The sequence below is a fragment of the Somniosus microcephalus genome, chromosome 2 (genome assembly GCF_052327205.1).
Source record: "Somniosus microcephalus isolate GS21.2 chromosome 2, FLI_Smic_1.0, whole genome shotgun sequence".
NCBI classification, from domain to species: Eukaryota; Metazoa; Chordata; class Chondrichthyes; order Squaliformes; family Somniosidae; genus Somniosus; species Somniosus microcephalus.
In genome coordinates this window covers 380007106-380021970 of record NC_140988.1, presented here as the reverse complement: position 1 = coordinate 380021970, position 14865 = coordinate 380007106, and the positions used below count along the sequence as shown (strand labels likewise).

The 14865-nt window shown below is 50.1% G+C and overlaps 1 protein-coding gene across 4 annotated transcripts in view; it reads left to right on the top strand.

The window, feature by feature from the left end:
- Positions 1–14865, top strand: part of dysf (dysferlin, limb girdle muscular dystrophy 2B (autosomal recessive)) — a 456546-nt gene that overhangs the window by 57024 nt on the left and 384657 nt on the right. The gene's annotated exons all lie outside the window — the stretch shown is intronic.

Here is a 14865-nt window from a genome sequence, read left to right as displayed (position 1 = left end):
AAACTGAAGTCAATTGGAATCAGGGGGAAAACGCTCCACTAGCTGGAGTCATACCGAGCACAAAGGAAGATGGTTGTGGTGATTGAAGGTCAATCATCACAGCCCCAGACATCTCTGCAGGAGTTCCTCAGGGCAGTGTCCTAGGCCCAACTATCTTCAGCTGCTTCATCAATGACCTTCCCTCCAACATTCGGACAGAAATGGAGATTTTCGCTGATGACTGCACAGTGTTCAGTGCCAGTCACAACTCCTCAGATAATGAAGCAGTCCATGCCCGCATTGTGGTAAACCACTGTTTGTATTCCACTGTGTACATGCCTGTACATGCCTCGGCTGACTCCTCCCACGAATCCAGGTATAAAGGTGACTGCTCCACAGCCCCTTTTTATTCTGGACCGGTCGACCACTCGAGGCATACCTTCATTCTCTTGTTAATAAAAGCCTGTTAATTACTCGCTTAATCTCAGTCTTTTGAGTTATTGATAGCGCATCAATTTTATTAACAAGATTTTTATAATGGAGAAGATCCTCACACCAGCATGCCTGGACTTAGATCATCGGGAGGCGGACTCATCCACCAAGTTTACTCACTGGCTTAGGTGTTTCGAAAAATTCCGGACCGCCTCCACTGCAATCAAATCGGATGAGGACAAACTGGATGTCCTGACCTCCAAAGTGAACCACCGAGTGTACTCGGTCATCCAAGACGCGACCTCGTACGCGGATGCTATCAAGCTCCTCAAGGACCAGTACACGCGCCCAGTGAACGAAGTGTACGCCAGGCACCTTCTGGGGAGTTGTAAACAACAACCTGGGGAATCGACCGAGGAATACCTTCAGGCACTGTCTGTGCTTGGCCGGGCCTGTGGTTGTAAGGATTTAAAGGCCGCCGTGTACACAGAGGAACTTATCCGGGACGCTTTTGTAGCGGGCCACAGGTCCAATTACACCCGACAGCGACTGTTGGAGCAGAGTGACCTCGACCTCAACAAGGCCTCTGAACTCGCACTATCATTGGACGCAGCCTACCGGGGCATGGATGCCTACTCCTCTGCACCGTGGACGCCGCGGGGAACGACAGCCTGGGACACGGTAGGACCGTCTCATAGCGCCGTGCCACCCCAGCCACATCCCAGCAACGGCCCAACTACCGCAGCAGTGTCCCAAGGCCAGACAGCAGTGCCCCAAGGCCAGAAATGCTACTTCTGTGGCCAGGCCAAACACCCCAGAGCGCGCTGTCCGGCGAAAAATGCGATCTGCTCAGGCTGCGGGAAGAAGGGACACTACGCCAGCGTCTGCAGGGCCAAAGCCACCCCGAACCCCAGCAGCGCCGCATGTGGGCCGTGCGGGCCGCCATCTTGGGCCTCCCCAGCCATGTGCGAACCACTGGAACAGCAGCCATTTTGGATGCCTCCAGCCACATGGGGATCATGGACGCCGCCATCTTGGACGACAGCCGGGACGCAGCAGGCCCCCAACACCGCCTCATCTGATACCCGCAGTGACACACCGACCCCTACGCTGGCCTCCGTTACACTGGACCAAGCGAGACCGCACCAGCTGGCCAGTTCCACAATGGACATTAAGGTAAATGGTCACGAAACAATCTGCCTTTTTGACTCTGGGAGCACGGAGAGCTTCATCCACCCCGACACGGTGCGGCGTTGCTCTCTCCCAGTCCTGCCTGTGCACCAGCGGATTTCTATGACCTCCGAGTCCCAGTCGGCGGACATTGGCGGCTACTGCGTGGTGACACTCGTAGTAGATGGGACTGTGTACGATAATTTTAAACTTCTGGTCCTGCCCGACCTCTGCGCTGCCGTTCTACTGGGGTTAGATTTTCAGTGCCACCTTAAAAGTGTTACGATGGCGTATGGTGGACCCCTCCCCCCACTCACAGTCCGCAGCCAGCAGCTTCCAAATTGCCCGCCGCGTACCAGGTGCAACCTCTCCACACTCAGAGTCACCCCCCCCCACTGTTTGCTAACCTCACCCCCGACTGTAAGCCCATCGCCACAAAGAGCAGGCGATACAGTGCCGGGGACAGGGTTTTCATTAAAACCGAAGTGGAGTGGCTCCTGAAGGAAGGGATTATTGAGGGCAGCACCAGCCCCTGGCGAGCCCAGGTTGTGGTCGTTAAGACCGGCGAGAAGCAGCGCCTGGTCATCGACTACAGCCAGACAATAAATCGCTACACCCTGCTGGACGCTTACCCACTCCACCGCATAGCTGATATGGTCAACCAGATCGCGCAGTACCGCGTCTTCTCGACCATTGACCTGAAATCAGGTCCCTATCCGCCCTGAGGACCGCCAGTATACTGCCTTTGAGGCAAACGGCCGCCTCTATCACTTCCTTAGGGTTCCCTTTGGCGTCACCAATGGGGTCTCTGTCTTCCAAAGGGAGATGGACCGGATGGTCAATCAAAATGCATTGCAGGCCACTTTCCCATATCTGGACAATGTGACCATCTGCGGCCATGACTTGCAGGACCATGACGCAAACCTCGAAAAATTCCTCTGCACCGCCAAACTCCTCAACCTGACGTATAACAAGGAGAAGTGCATATTCCGCACAACCCACCTCGCCATCCTTGGCTGTGTTGTGGAACACGGAGTCATCGGCCCCGACCCCGATCGGATGCGTCCCCTTATGGAACTCCCACTGCCCCACTGCCTCAAGGCCCTGAAGAGGTGCCTAGGGTTTTTCTCTTATTACGCCCAGTGGGTCCCCTACTATGCGGACAAGGCCCGTCCGCTGATCAAGTCCACCTCTTTTCCCGTGACGGCAGAGGCCCGCTTAGCCTTCCACCGTATCAAGGAAGACATTGCCAAAGCCACCATGCACGCAGTGGACGAATCCATCCCCTTCCAGGTGGAAAGCGACGCGTCCGACTTTGCCCTGGCCGCTACCCTCAATCAGGCGGGGAGACCCGTGGCCTTCTTTTCACGAACCCTCCAGGGCCCGGAGACCAGACGCTCTGCTGTTGAGAAGGAGGCCCAGGCTATTGTGGAGGCTGTGCGTCATTGGAGGCAATCCTGGCCGGAAAACGATTTACCCTGCTCACTGACCAGCGTTCAGTTGCTTTCATGTTTAACAACAAGCAGAGGGGCAAAATCAAAAACGACAAGATCTTGAGGTGGAGAATCGAACTTTCCACCTACAATTGCGAGATCTTGTACCGGCCCGGGAAGCTCAATGAACCCCCGGATGCTCTATCGCGTGGCACCTGCGCCAGCGCGCAGATCGATAGACTGCGGGCCCTCCACAATAACCTCTGCCACCCGGGGTTCACCAGGTTCTTCCACTTCATCAAGGCCCGCAACCTGCCTTACTCCATTGAGGAGGTCAGGACCATGACCAGGAACTGCCAAGTCTGCGCTGAGTGCAAACCGCACTTTTATAGACCAGACAGGGCTCACCTGATAAAAGCCACTCGCCCCTTCGAGCGCCTGAGCGTTGATTTTAAAGGGCCTCTCCCCTCCTCCGACCGCAATGTGTACTTCCTCAATATTATTGATGAGTACTCCCGTTTCCCGTTCGCCATCCCCTGCCCGGACATGACCAGTGCCACGGTCATTAAATGTCTGAACGACCTCTTCACCCTGTTCGGTTTCCCCAGCTATATCCATAGCGACCGGGGCTCATCGTTTATGAGCGACGAACTCCATCAGTACCTGCTAGCTAGGGGTATTGCCACAAGCAGGACCACCAGTTACAACCCCCGGGGGAACAGACAGGTGGAAAGAGAGAATGCGACAGTTTGGAAGGCCGCCCTGCTAGCCTTAAAGTCTAGGGGCCTTCCGACCTCCCGCTGGCAGGATGTGCTCCCTGATGCGCTCCACTCTATTCGTTCACTGCTCTGCACTGCCACTAACGCCACCCCTCATGAGAAAATGTTTGTCTTCCCAAGGAAGTCCACATCGGGGACATCGCTACCGCCATGGCTGACGTCCCCAGGGCCGGTCCTACTGAGAAGACACGTGAGGACCCATAAAATGGACCCCCTGGTCGAGAGGGTCGACCTCCTCCATGCCAACCCCCAGTATGCTTACATTGCATACCCGGACGGGCAGGAGGACACAGTCTCCATAAGAGACCCCGCACCCTCGGGGGCCGCAGTAACCCACTACCCACTACCACCCCCCCCCACGATCCAATATCCAGCCCCAGCAGACGGCAGGCCTGGGCCCCGCGACCCGCTCGACATCTACGAGGACTGCACACCAGTGCCCCAGCCTACGCGGGACCCGACGCCGGAAGCTTAACTACCCCTGCCGTCGCCACGTCGATCACAGCGGCAGACAAGACCTCCGGAGAGACTCCAATACACTAACTTTTAATACACTTCACCCCGCCGGACTCAATTTTAAACAAGGGGTGAATGTGGTAAACCACTGTTTGTATTCCACGCATGCAACAAGACCTGGACGACTTCATGCCACTGCAGTTCCAGGCAATCTCCAACAAACGAGAGTCTAACCACAGCCCCTTGACATTCAACGGCATTACCATCACCGAATCCCCCACCATCAACATCCTGGGGGTTACCATTGACCAGAAACTTAACTGGACCAGCCACATAAATACTGTGGGTCAACAAGAGCAGGTCAGAGGCTGGGAATTCTGCGGTGAGTGTCTCACCTCCTGACTCCCCAAAGCCTTTCCACCATCTACAAGGCACAAGTCAGGAGTGTGATGGAATACTCTCCACTTGCCTGGATGAGTGCAGCTCCAACAACACTCAAGAAGCTCGACACCATCCAAGACAAAGCAGCCCGCTTGATTGGCACCCCCTCTACCACCTTAAACTTTCACTCCCTCCACCACCGGCGTACCGTGGCACCTTCACCACACGGACTGCAGCAGTTCAAGAAGGTGGCTCACCACCACCTTCTCAAGGGCAACTAGGGATGGGCAATAAATGCTGGCCTTGCCAGCGACGCCCACATCCCATGAATGAATAAAAACAAAATTCACCTTTATTGCTTATGGCGTCAGGAAGCACATTATCGCACAAAGGTAGTAGAAATCTGGCAGTCTCTCCTCCCCCAAAAGTCTGTGGAGTCTGGGGGACAATTGTACCTTTCAAGACTGAGGCCAGTAGATTTTTGTTGGGTCTGAATGAAGATTGAGCAAAGGCAGGAAAAAGGAGTTGAGGTGCAGATCAGATATGAGCTCACTGAATGGCAGACCAGGCCCAAGGGCCTCTTCCTGTTCCTATGTGTCAAAGGTTAGGTTCTGGTGGAGTTGGGGGAGGGGGTGGTAGCGGCAGGAAGTCTGATTAGAAAGAGTTTCCCCAGTAGTGGGGGAACCTGTACTTAGAATCGCAGCGACTGCTCGCAACCTTGGTATCCTATTTGACTCTGAGATGAGCTTCCGACCACATATCCACTACTTCTTCTTCTTAGGCAGTCCCTGGGAACCGAGGATGACTTGCTTCCACATTAAAAATGAGTTCTCAGGTGACTGATGAGTCCAATGCAGGACCTACAGTCTCTGTCACAGGTGGGGCAGACGGTGGTTGAAGGGGCGGGTGGGTGGGGTGCTTGGGTTGACGTGCGCTCCTTGCGCTGCCTGCGCTTGGCTTCCGCTTGCTCCCGGCGAAGAGACTCGAGGTGTTCGGCGCCTTCCCGGATGCTTCTCCTCTACTTTGTGCGGCCTTGGGACAGGGATTCCCAGGTGTCGGTGGGGATGTTGTACTTTTTCAAGGAGGCTTTGAGGGTGTCCTTGAAGCATTTCCTCTGCCCACCTGGGGCTCTCTTGCCGTGCCGGAGCTCCGAGTAGAGCGCTTGTTTTGGGAGTCTCGTATCGGGCATGCGGACAATGTGACCCGTCCATCGGAGCTGATTGAGCGTGGTCAGATCTTCGATGCAAGAACACTGACGTTGGTGTGCCTATCCTGCCAATGGATTTGCAGGATCTTGCGGAGGCAGCGTTGGTGGTACCTCTCCAGTGCTTTGAGGTGCCTGCTGTACATGGTCCATGTCTCTGAGGCATACAGCAGGGCGGGTATCACTGCTGCTCTGTAGACCATGAGCTTAGTGCCGGGTTTGAGGTCCTGGTCTTCAAACACTCTCTTCCTCAGGCGACCGAAGGCTGCACTGGCACAGACATATCCACTACATCACCAAAACCGCCCACTTCCACCTCCATAAAATCGCCCGTGTTTGACCCCTGCCTCAGCTCATCCGCTGCTGAAACCCTCGTCCATGCCTTTGTTACCTCCAGACGCAACTATTCCAATGCACTCCTGGCCGGCCTCCCATCTTACACCCTCAATCTACTTGAACTGATCCAAAACTGTGTTACTCCTATCCCAAGTTCCGTTCACCCATCACCCACTGTGCTCGCTGACCTACATTGGCTCCCGGTTAAGCAACGCCTTGATTTCAAAATTCTCATCCTTGTTTTCAAATCCCTCCCCATCTCTGTAATCTCCTCCAGCCATAAAACCCTCAGAGATCTCTGCGCGCCTCCAATTCTGGACTCTTGTGCGTGCCTGATTATAATCGCTCCACCATTGGTGGCCGTGCCTTCAGCTGCCGAGGCCCTGGGCTCTGGAATTCCCTCCCTAAACCTCTCCGCCTCGCTACCTCTCTCCCCACCTTTACGTCGCTCCTTACAACCTACCTCTTTGACCAAGCTTTTGGCCATCTGCCCTAATATCTCCTTATGTAAAAGCAAAATACTGCGGATGCTGGAAATCTGAAATAAAAACAGAAAATGCTGGAAATACTCAGCAGGTCAGGCAGCGTCAGTGGAGAGAGAAACAGAGTTAACGTTTCAGGTCGATGACCCGGGTCTGTCGAAGGGTCATCGACCTGAAACGTTAACTCTGTTTCTCTTTCCACAGATGCTGCCTGACTGGCTGAGTATTTCCAGCATTTTCTGTTTTTATCTCCTTATGAGGCTCGGTGTCAAATTTTGTCTGATAACAATCCTGTGCAGCGCCGTGGGACATTTTACTATGTTAATGCCGCTATATAAATGCAAGATGGTGTTGTTGTATATAACTATATAATATATTGAAATCCTGCAGAGGGCATTCAGTTGCCCACAAACATTATGTCCCTGTCACTAATTTTTGTCACGCTTTTTATGTCAACACTTAACTTTGAAAATCACTCTGTAATCATTTATAACCGGAAAACCCTAACTTTTATGTCAGCATGTCATCCGACGTTAAACCGAGGCCCCGTCTGCCCTCTCAGGTGGATGTAAAAGATCCCACGGCCACTATTCAAAGAAGAGCAGGGGAGTTATCCCTGGTGTTCCTGGCCAATATTTATCCCTCAATCAACATCACTAAAAACAGATTATCTGGTCATTATCACATTGCTGTGTGTGGGAGCTTGCTGTGCGTAAATTGGCTGCCACGTTTCCTACATTACAACAGTGACTACACTCCAAAAGTACTTCATTGGCTGTAAAGCGCTTTGGGACGTCCTGAGGTGGTGAAAGGCGCTATAGAAATGCAAGTCTTTCTTTCAACAACAACATTAACAACTTGTATTTATATAGCGCCTTTAATGTAGTAAAACATCCCAAGGCACTTCACAGGATTGTTATAAGACAAAAAAATATGACACCAAGCCGCAAGAAGAGACATTAGGGCAGGTGACCAAAAGCTTGGTCAAAGAGGTAGGTTTTAAGGAGAGTCTTAAAGGAGGAAAGAGAGGTAGCGAGGCGGAGAGGTTTAGGGAGGGAATTCCAGAGCTTAGGGCCCAGGCAACAGAAGGCACGGCCACCAATGGTCAAGCTATTATAATCAGGGATGCTCATTTACTATGTAATCATTTCACTGTCATAAGAACCAAAGGCGACATGAGGAAAAACTTTTTTCCGCAGCGAGTGGTTAGGATCTGGAATGCACTGCCTGAGAGGGTGGTGGAGGCAGATTCAATCGTGGCTTTCAAAAGGAAGTTGGAAAAGTACCTGAAGGAAAAAAATTTGCAGGGCTACGGGAAAAGGGCGGGGGAGTGGGACTAGCTGAAGCGCTCTTGCAGAGAGCTGGCACGGGCTCGACTGGCCGAATGGCCTTCTTCCTAGCTGGAACCATTCTATGATTCTATGACTAGACTTGTATTCCCTTGAGTATAGAAGATTAAGCGGTGAGCTAATCGATGCGTTTAAGATGATTAAACGAGTTGATAGGGTAGAGAGAGAGAAACTATTTGCTCTGGTGGTGGGGGGGGCGGGGGGTGTCCAGAACGAGGGGGCGGAACCTTAAAATTAGAGCCAGGCCGTTCAAGGGTGATGTCAGGAAGCAGTTCTTCACACAAAGGGTGGTGGAAATCTGGAACTCTCTCCCCCAAAAAATCTGTCGAGGCTGCGGGAGGGGAGTCAATTGAAAATTTCAAAACTGAGATTGCTAGATTTTTGTTAGGCAAGGGTATTAAGTATTATGTCCGTGTATAATTGAGACATGGACTGCAGGAGTTGATTATAACAAGTCTTTACTGAATGGAGACAACCTGGAAAATGAAACTACAGAAGCCTGCTAGGGCCTTTTTATACAGGGGTGGTCACTGCCGGTACTGCAGTCTGAGACCAGTTATTCCCTTAAAGGTACATACACAACAATTCCTCCCCTTTTAGATAAACAGTACATAACATTCATTGAACAACTAAATAATAACTAATTACAATTACAATTACGGTTGCTAGATACATTGGTTGAAGTTAAGCAATTATAAGTTCAGTCTTTGAGGAGGCTTCCTGATTCTGTCTGGATAATGCCTCTTTGGGATATCAGGTTCTTCTGGCAAGGTTGAGTCGGGATCAATGCCGTTGTTTGGTTCGTCTGCTTCCAATATCACCGATTCTGCGGTAGATGCAATTGGTACTTCGGTTTCATCGCCAGGTGTATCAGATCGTGGTGTGGCGTTGACGTTTTCCAGTGACTCTAGAATCTGGTCAGCATGGCGTCTTACAATGCTCTCTCCAACGTCCACGGTATACATTAGAGGTCCTTGCCGTGTACAGATCGTTCCTGGCTGCCATTTCTCTGTGCGGTAGTCCCGGGCCAAAACTGGTTGACCTATCTTAAAACTTCTGGTCGGCCTTTCATTCATATTCTGAAACTGCCTGTTCTCCACATCTCTTCTGACGTTTGGCTTAACCAAATCCAAGCGGCATCGTAGTCTTCGATTGAAGAACATCATGGCTGGAGTTTGGTTGGTAACCGCATGTGTCGCATTCCGGTAGGCAAAAAAGAAGTTGTCCACCTTGTGTTGTAGGGGTATATCTTCATTACACATTGCCTTGATAGCCTTCTTGAATGTTTGAACAAACCTCTCGGCCAATCCATTAGTGGCTGGATGATATGGGGCGGATGTGTAATGCTTAACACCATTGTTCTTTAAGAACCTCCGGAACTCTTCAGACACAAACTGTGGTCCATTGTCAGAGCAAATCTGTTCAGGCAGCCCATTCCTGGCGAATATGGTTCGTAAGACTGTGATAGTTTTTTCTGTGGTGGTTGAGGACATTTTTATTACCTCTGGCCACTTTGAATGTGCATCCACCGCAATTAAAAACATCGAGTCCATAAAGGGACCAGCAAAATCAATGTGCACCCTTTGCCATGGAGATGAGGGCCACTCCCATGGATGTAGAGGGGCTTGTGGTGGGGCGTTTTGGACCTTCTGGCATCCTGTACAGCTCTTGGTCATCTCTTCGATTTCTCTATCGATTCCCGGCCACCACACAAACGCTCTGGCTAAGTTCTTCATTTTTACCCCTCCCAGATGACCCTCATGAAGCTCATTGAGCACTCTATCCTTCAATTTGGGTGGAATTACTACTCTGGATCCACACATCAAGGTTGCTCTGCACACTGACAGCTGTTCTCTTCTCGGCGAGAATGCTGGCAGCAGTGGTTCGCCATGTGCTGGCCATCCCTTCACCGTTAAATCATAGACCCAGGAGAGTGTCGGGTCATTTCGTGTTACCTTTTCTGTGTTTGCATTCGTCACAGGGAGACATTCGACTATAGTCGAGTGGAATAACTCCACTGGATCCACTGCCAGTTCTTCTTCCACCATCGGCAACGGTAGGCGCGACAATCCATCAGCATTCCCATGCTGTTTAGTTCCTTTGTACTCAATGTCATATTGGTGTGCCCCTAGGAAAAGGGACCACCTCTGTAGCCGTTGTGCCGTCATTATCGGTACGCCCTTCTGAGGGTTGAAAATGGAGACGAGAGGTTGCTGATCAGTTAGTAGAGTAAATTTCTGACCGTGCAGGTAGTGATTGAACTTCTTCACCCCCCACACCAGGCTGAGGGCCTCTCTGTCAATCTGGGCGTAGTTACGCTCGGCTGAAGTTAACGAGCATGACGCAAAAGCTATCGGCCTCTCTGAACCATCAAGGAATTTATGTGACAGTACCGCCCCAATGCCGTAGGGAGACGCATCACACGCCAGTCTTATCGGTAGTGATGGGTTGTAGTGAGCCAATATTTCTCTTGAAGTGATTAGGTCCTTACTCTTCTGAAAGGCCCGCTTACATTCATCGCTCCATTTCCATGCTACTCCCGTTCGTAGTAGGGCGTTCAGTGGACCTGGTTCTGCTGTCATCAACTAAGGAGGGTCTACAGCAGAACCTGGATCTGCTGGAGTCATTCTGTCAGACCTGGGCCCTGACAATAAACCCCCAAAAAACCAAAGTCCTTGTGTTCCAGCAAAGATCCAGACATCAGGGACCCAGAATAAATTTCACACTAGGAACAACTAAAATTGAACAAACCACTAACTACACATACTTGGGCTTAAAAATCAGCTCTACGGGAAATTTTCATCTGGCTGTGAATGAACTGAAAGAGAAAGCTAGAAGGGCTTTCTATGCCATTAAAAGATCAATCCAAATAGAAATCCCAATTAGCATTTGGCTCAAAATTTTTAAATCAGTAATTGAACCAATTGCACTCTATGGCAGTGAGGTATGGGGACCGCTAACACAACAAGAATTTGCAAAATGGGACAAACACCCAATTGAGATCCTACATGCAGAATTCTGTAAAAGTATCCTCCGGACTCAAAGGAAAACCGTAAACAATGCATGCAGGGCAGAACTAGGCCAATATCCATTAATAATTACTATCCAAAAAAGAGCCACCAAATTTTGGAAACATCTAAAAATGAGCAACCCCCACTGCTATCATTACGAAGCCTTGAAATGCCAAGAGAGGGTCATAAAGAAGAATACCCTCAGTCAACTAGTCCTGGGACTCAGTGAAGCAACCACTAACACTACTAACAATAACCAGCCCCAGGACAGTGACATCGTAGCACAGAGAATTTGACCCAACACAATTGTCACTAAGCAAAAGGAAAAATACCTGTCATATTGGGCAGAAACAACAAAAACCCCAAACAAACTCAATTGCTACTTGGCCCTAAACAGACAATACAACATGGCTGAATACCTGACCATGGTAAAGGATAGCAAACTGAGAAAAACCTTGACAAGGTACAGACTTAGTGAACATAGCCTGGTGATCGAAAAAGGCAGACGCAGACAGACCCAGCTACCAAGAGAGGACAGGATATGCTCTCACTGCAGTCAGGGAGTGGTGGAGACAGAGATGCATTTCCTCACAGCTTGTGGAAAATATCAGGGCATCAGGGAGAATTTCTACCAAAAATTCACACAAATATGCCCTGAATTCAGAAATTTGAATGACGACCAAAAACTCCCATACCTACTAGGGGAACAGAGAAACTGTGTAACCTTAGCGGCACACTATGTTACAGCTTGCCATAAACAGAGGGACAACCAGTAAACCTAAGAAGAGTATATACAAATTATACGAATGTATATTTATACACTCAGGGATATATCTGTTTATACACTGTATGAATAGATCTGCGTTTATGTGTTCAACCATAAATGTTTTTCGATACTTTGGCAACATAAGATGTACCTTATCATGCCAATAAAGCGATATGAATTGAATTGAATTGAATTGGATGCAGAATTGTGGACAAATTCGGCAAAAACTTATGGTAGTAATTCACCAATCCGAGGAATGACCTCAGTTGTGACACATTTTCAGGCGCTGGAGCCTTAACTACCGCTTCAATTTTGTCAGGGGACTTATGCAACCCCTCTTCATCAATCACGTGGCCACAATTCCATATCTGTTTCTTAAAAAACTCGCACTTGGGGCGATTGGCTCGTAGCCCATGTTCACGTATGCCCAATATGAGTCTAGTGAGCACCTGCTCTAGGTTGGCAAGGTGTTCACTGTCATCTTCACCTGTCACTAGGATGTCGTCCAAGTAACACTGAGTCCCCGGAATCCCTTGTAGGACTTGTTCCATCGGTCTTTGCCATATCGCCGGAACTGATGCTACTCCGAATACCAGTCGATTATACTGGTAAAGGCCTTTGTGAGTGTTTATCGTGAGATACTTCCTAGAGGATTCTTCAACCCCCATCTGCAAATATGCTTGTGCTAGGTCAATTTTTGTAAAACGCTTCCCTCCAGATAGTGAGGCGAAGATATCTTCTATCCTTGGAAGAGGATATTGTACTGTGTGAAGGACTGGGTTCACCGTCACCTTGAAGTCCCCACAGATGCGAACCTTCCTTGGCTCCTCAGACTTATTGTTTAACGTTTTCTTCATGACAGGAATGATGGGTGTCGCCCACTCGCTCCAGTCTACCTTAGGTAACACGCCTGCATTCTCCAGATTCTCCAGCTCTGCCTTGACGGCTGGGCGAATTGCATATGGTGCCGGTCTTGCTTTGAAAAACTTGGGAATTGCATTCTCCTCTATTTTTATCGAGGCGGTTATGGCTTTAGAGTGCCCAGTTCTTGTTGAAATACCTCTTTGGCGTCAGCTAAGATTGTTGACAATCGTCCAGGAGTGACGTCGTCATCCTTTTTACCAGCCACCGTCAGTGCCTGAATGGAGTGCCAGTCCAAACTTATCTTTCTGATCCATTCACGTCCCAATAACGGTGGTCCACCATCTTGCAGAATGTAGAGATACAATTTCCGTATTTTCTTGCCATTGTATTCGACAGGCACCCTTATTTTTCCTCTGGTGTATACTTTTTGCCCTGTATACGTCCTCAAGACGATGGATGTCTCTCTCAAGGGTATGTGTGAGAATAGCCGCTCGTAGTCTCGTCGATTCATGACGATTAGAGCTGATCCTGTATCCAATTCCATTTTGACTTGGGACCCCGCTATCGTGAGGGTGACCCAAATGGTTCGGTGATCCTCTTTTGCGATTACGTTGTGAAGTTTGAGACAGCTTAGTCTCTTGTTCCCGGATTCACTATCGCTCATCTGGTCTTCGGAACTACTGTCCGTCATCTTTTGTACTTTCCTGTACGGTTCCTTAGTAGCCTTTTTGTTGTCGTTGGTCTTCTTCCCAGACCTGCAAACTCATGCAATGTGTCCCATCTTCCCGCATGGCCTGCATATTTTGTCCTTGGACCAGCAGTCCTTCTGGTCATGGTTAGTTCTGCCGCAGCGATAACATTTTGCAAATCCCCGTGTCATTTCGCGGGTGCCGTATTCCTGTGGCTTTTGTTGTATTTCCGCAGCTCCCCTTGCTGCTGCTTCGTACGATACTGCCACGCTGAAAGCCTTATCTAGCGTCAGCTCTTTCTCTGAGAGTAACCTCTTCTGGGTTCCTTCACTCAGGAGTCCACAGACAAATTTGTCCCGTAAGGTATCTGCCAGTCCTGCTCCGAACTGGCAGTGCTTTGATAGCTTGTGTAGTTCCGTAAGGTAATCAGCATTGCTCTCATTTTTATGCTGATTTCTCTTGTGGAATTTAAATCTTTCTGCTATCAGCAGCGGTGTAGGATTTAGGTGTTCCAGTAGGATAGCAACAATTTCGTTAAAACTCTTCGCCTTCGGTTTGGCTGGAGTAATCAGGCCCCGCAATAGGCCGTACGTTCTTGCGCCCATTAAATTTAGCAATACCGATGCCTTTTTCTCATCGGCTATTTCGTTTGCCTCGCAATATACCTCGACTCTTTCCACATACGTGGTCCAGTCTTCTATTGCATTATCGAAGGCAGTGATATCGCCAGTCTTTGGCATCTTGAAAATCTAAGATGGCGCCTCCCGCGCTTTGCCTTCGTCCCCGATGGATCAAAATGGCGCCTCCCGCGCTTTTCCTTCTTCCCCGCCGAGTTAAGATGGTGCCTCCCGCGCTTTTCCGCCATTGCCGCTGCTGCCAACGCTGTTGCTGGCGATTATATTTATTTTACTATCCTGTAATGGCGACGCCCTATGGTCTTCACGCCTCCCCGATCGCTGCTGCTAACGCTGCTCTCCGCGGTATTTTTATTTTTCTATCGCGCTTCAATATTTGCTCCGTTAATTGAAGAACTGTTCCCGTCGTGGAGCGGACCCTCTGGGACACTTCCCTCCCTCTTCTTAGGTCCGAACGCTGCCCGGCTTCGAAGCACCGGCCGCGCCCTGTGTGCTCCACCCTCTCTCTCTCTCTTTGCTTCCCGACTCGCTGCCCGGCCCCGTTGCAGAGCCACCCAATCGAGCTCTAGCCCGCCGCAGCCCAGGAAGGATCAGTGCACTACCTGCCACCAGCCCGATTAGCTGGGAAACCACAGACTGGAGAACCAAGCCTGCTCTCGACAGTCTCTCCTGCACTTTTCAATTCGATGATTTGGAGGGCGGTTGCCCACGGTCGACGCCCGTTTCTCGAGTTTCTTTGGATTTTTTTTTTTTTCTTTCTTCTGGCTTCGACCTTCAATAAAGTCGTCTGAGGTGCTACCGAGTTGCAGGTAAGTTCGCTTCTTACTCGTCGCCAGTATTATGTCCGTGTATAATTGAGACACGGACTGCAGGAGTCGATTATAACAAGTCTTTACTGA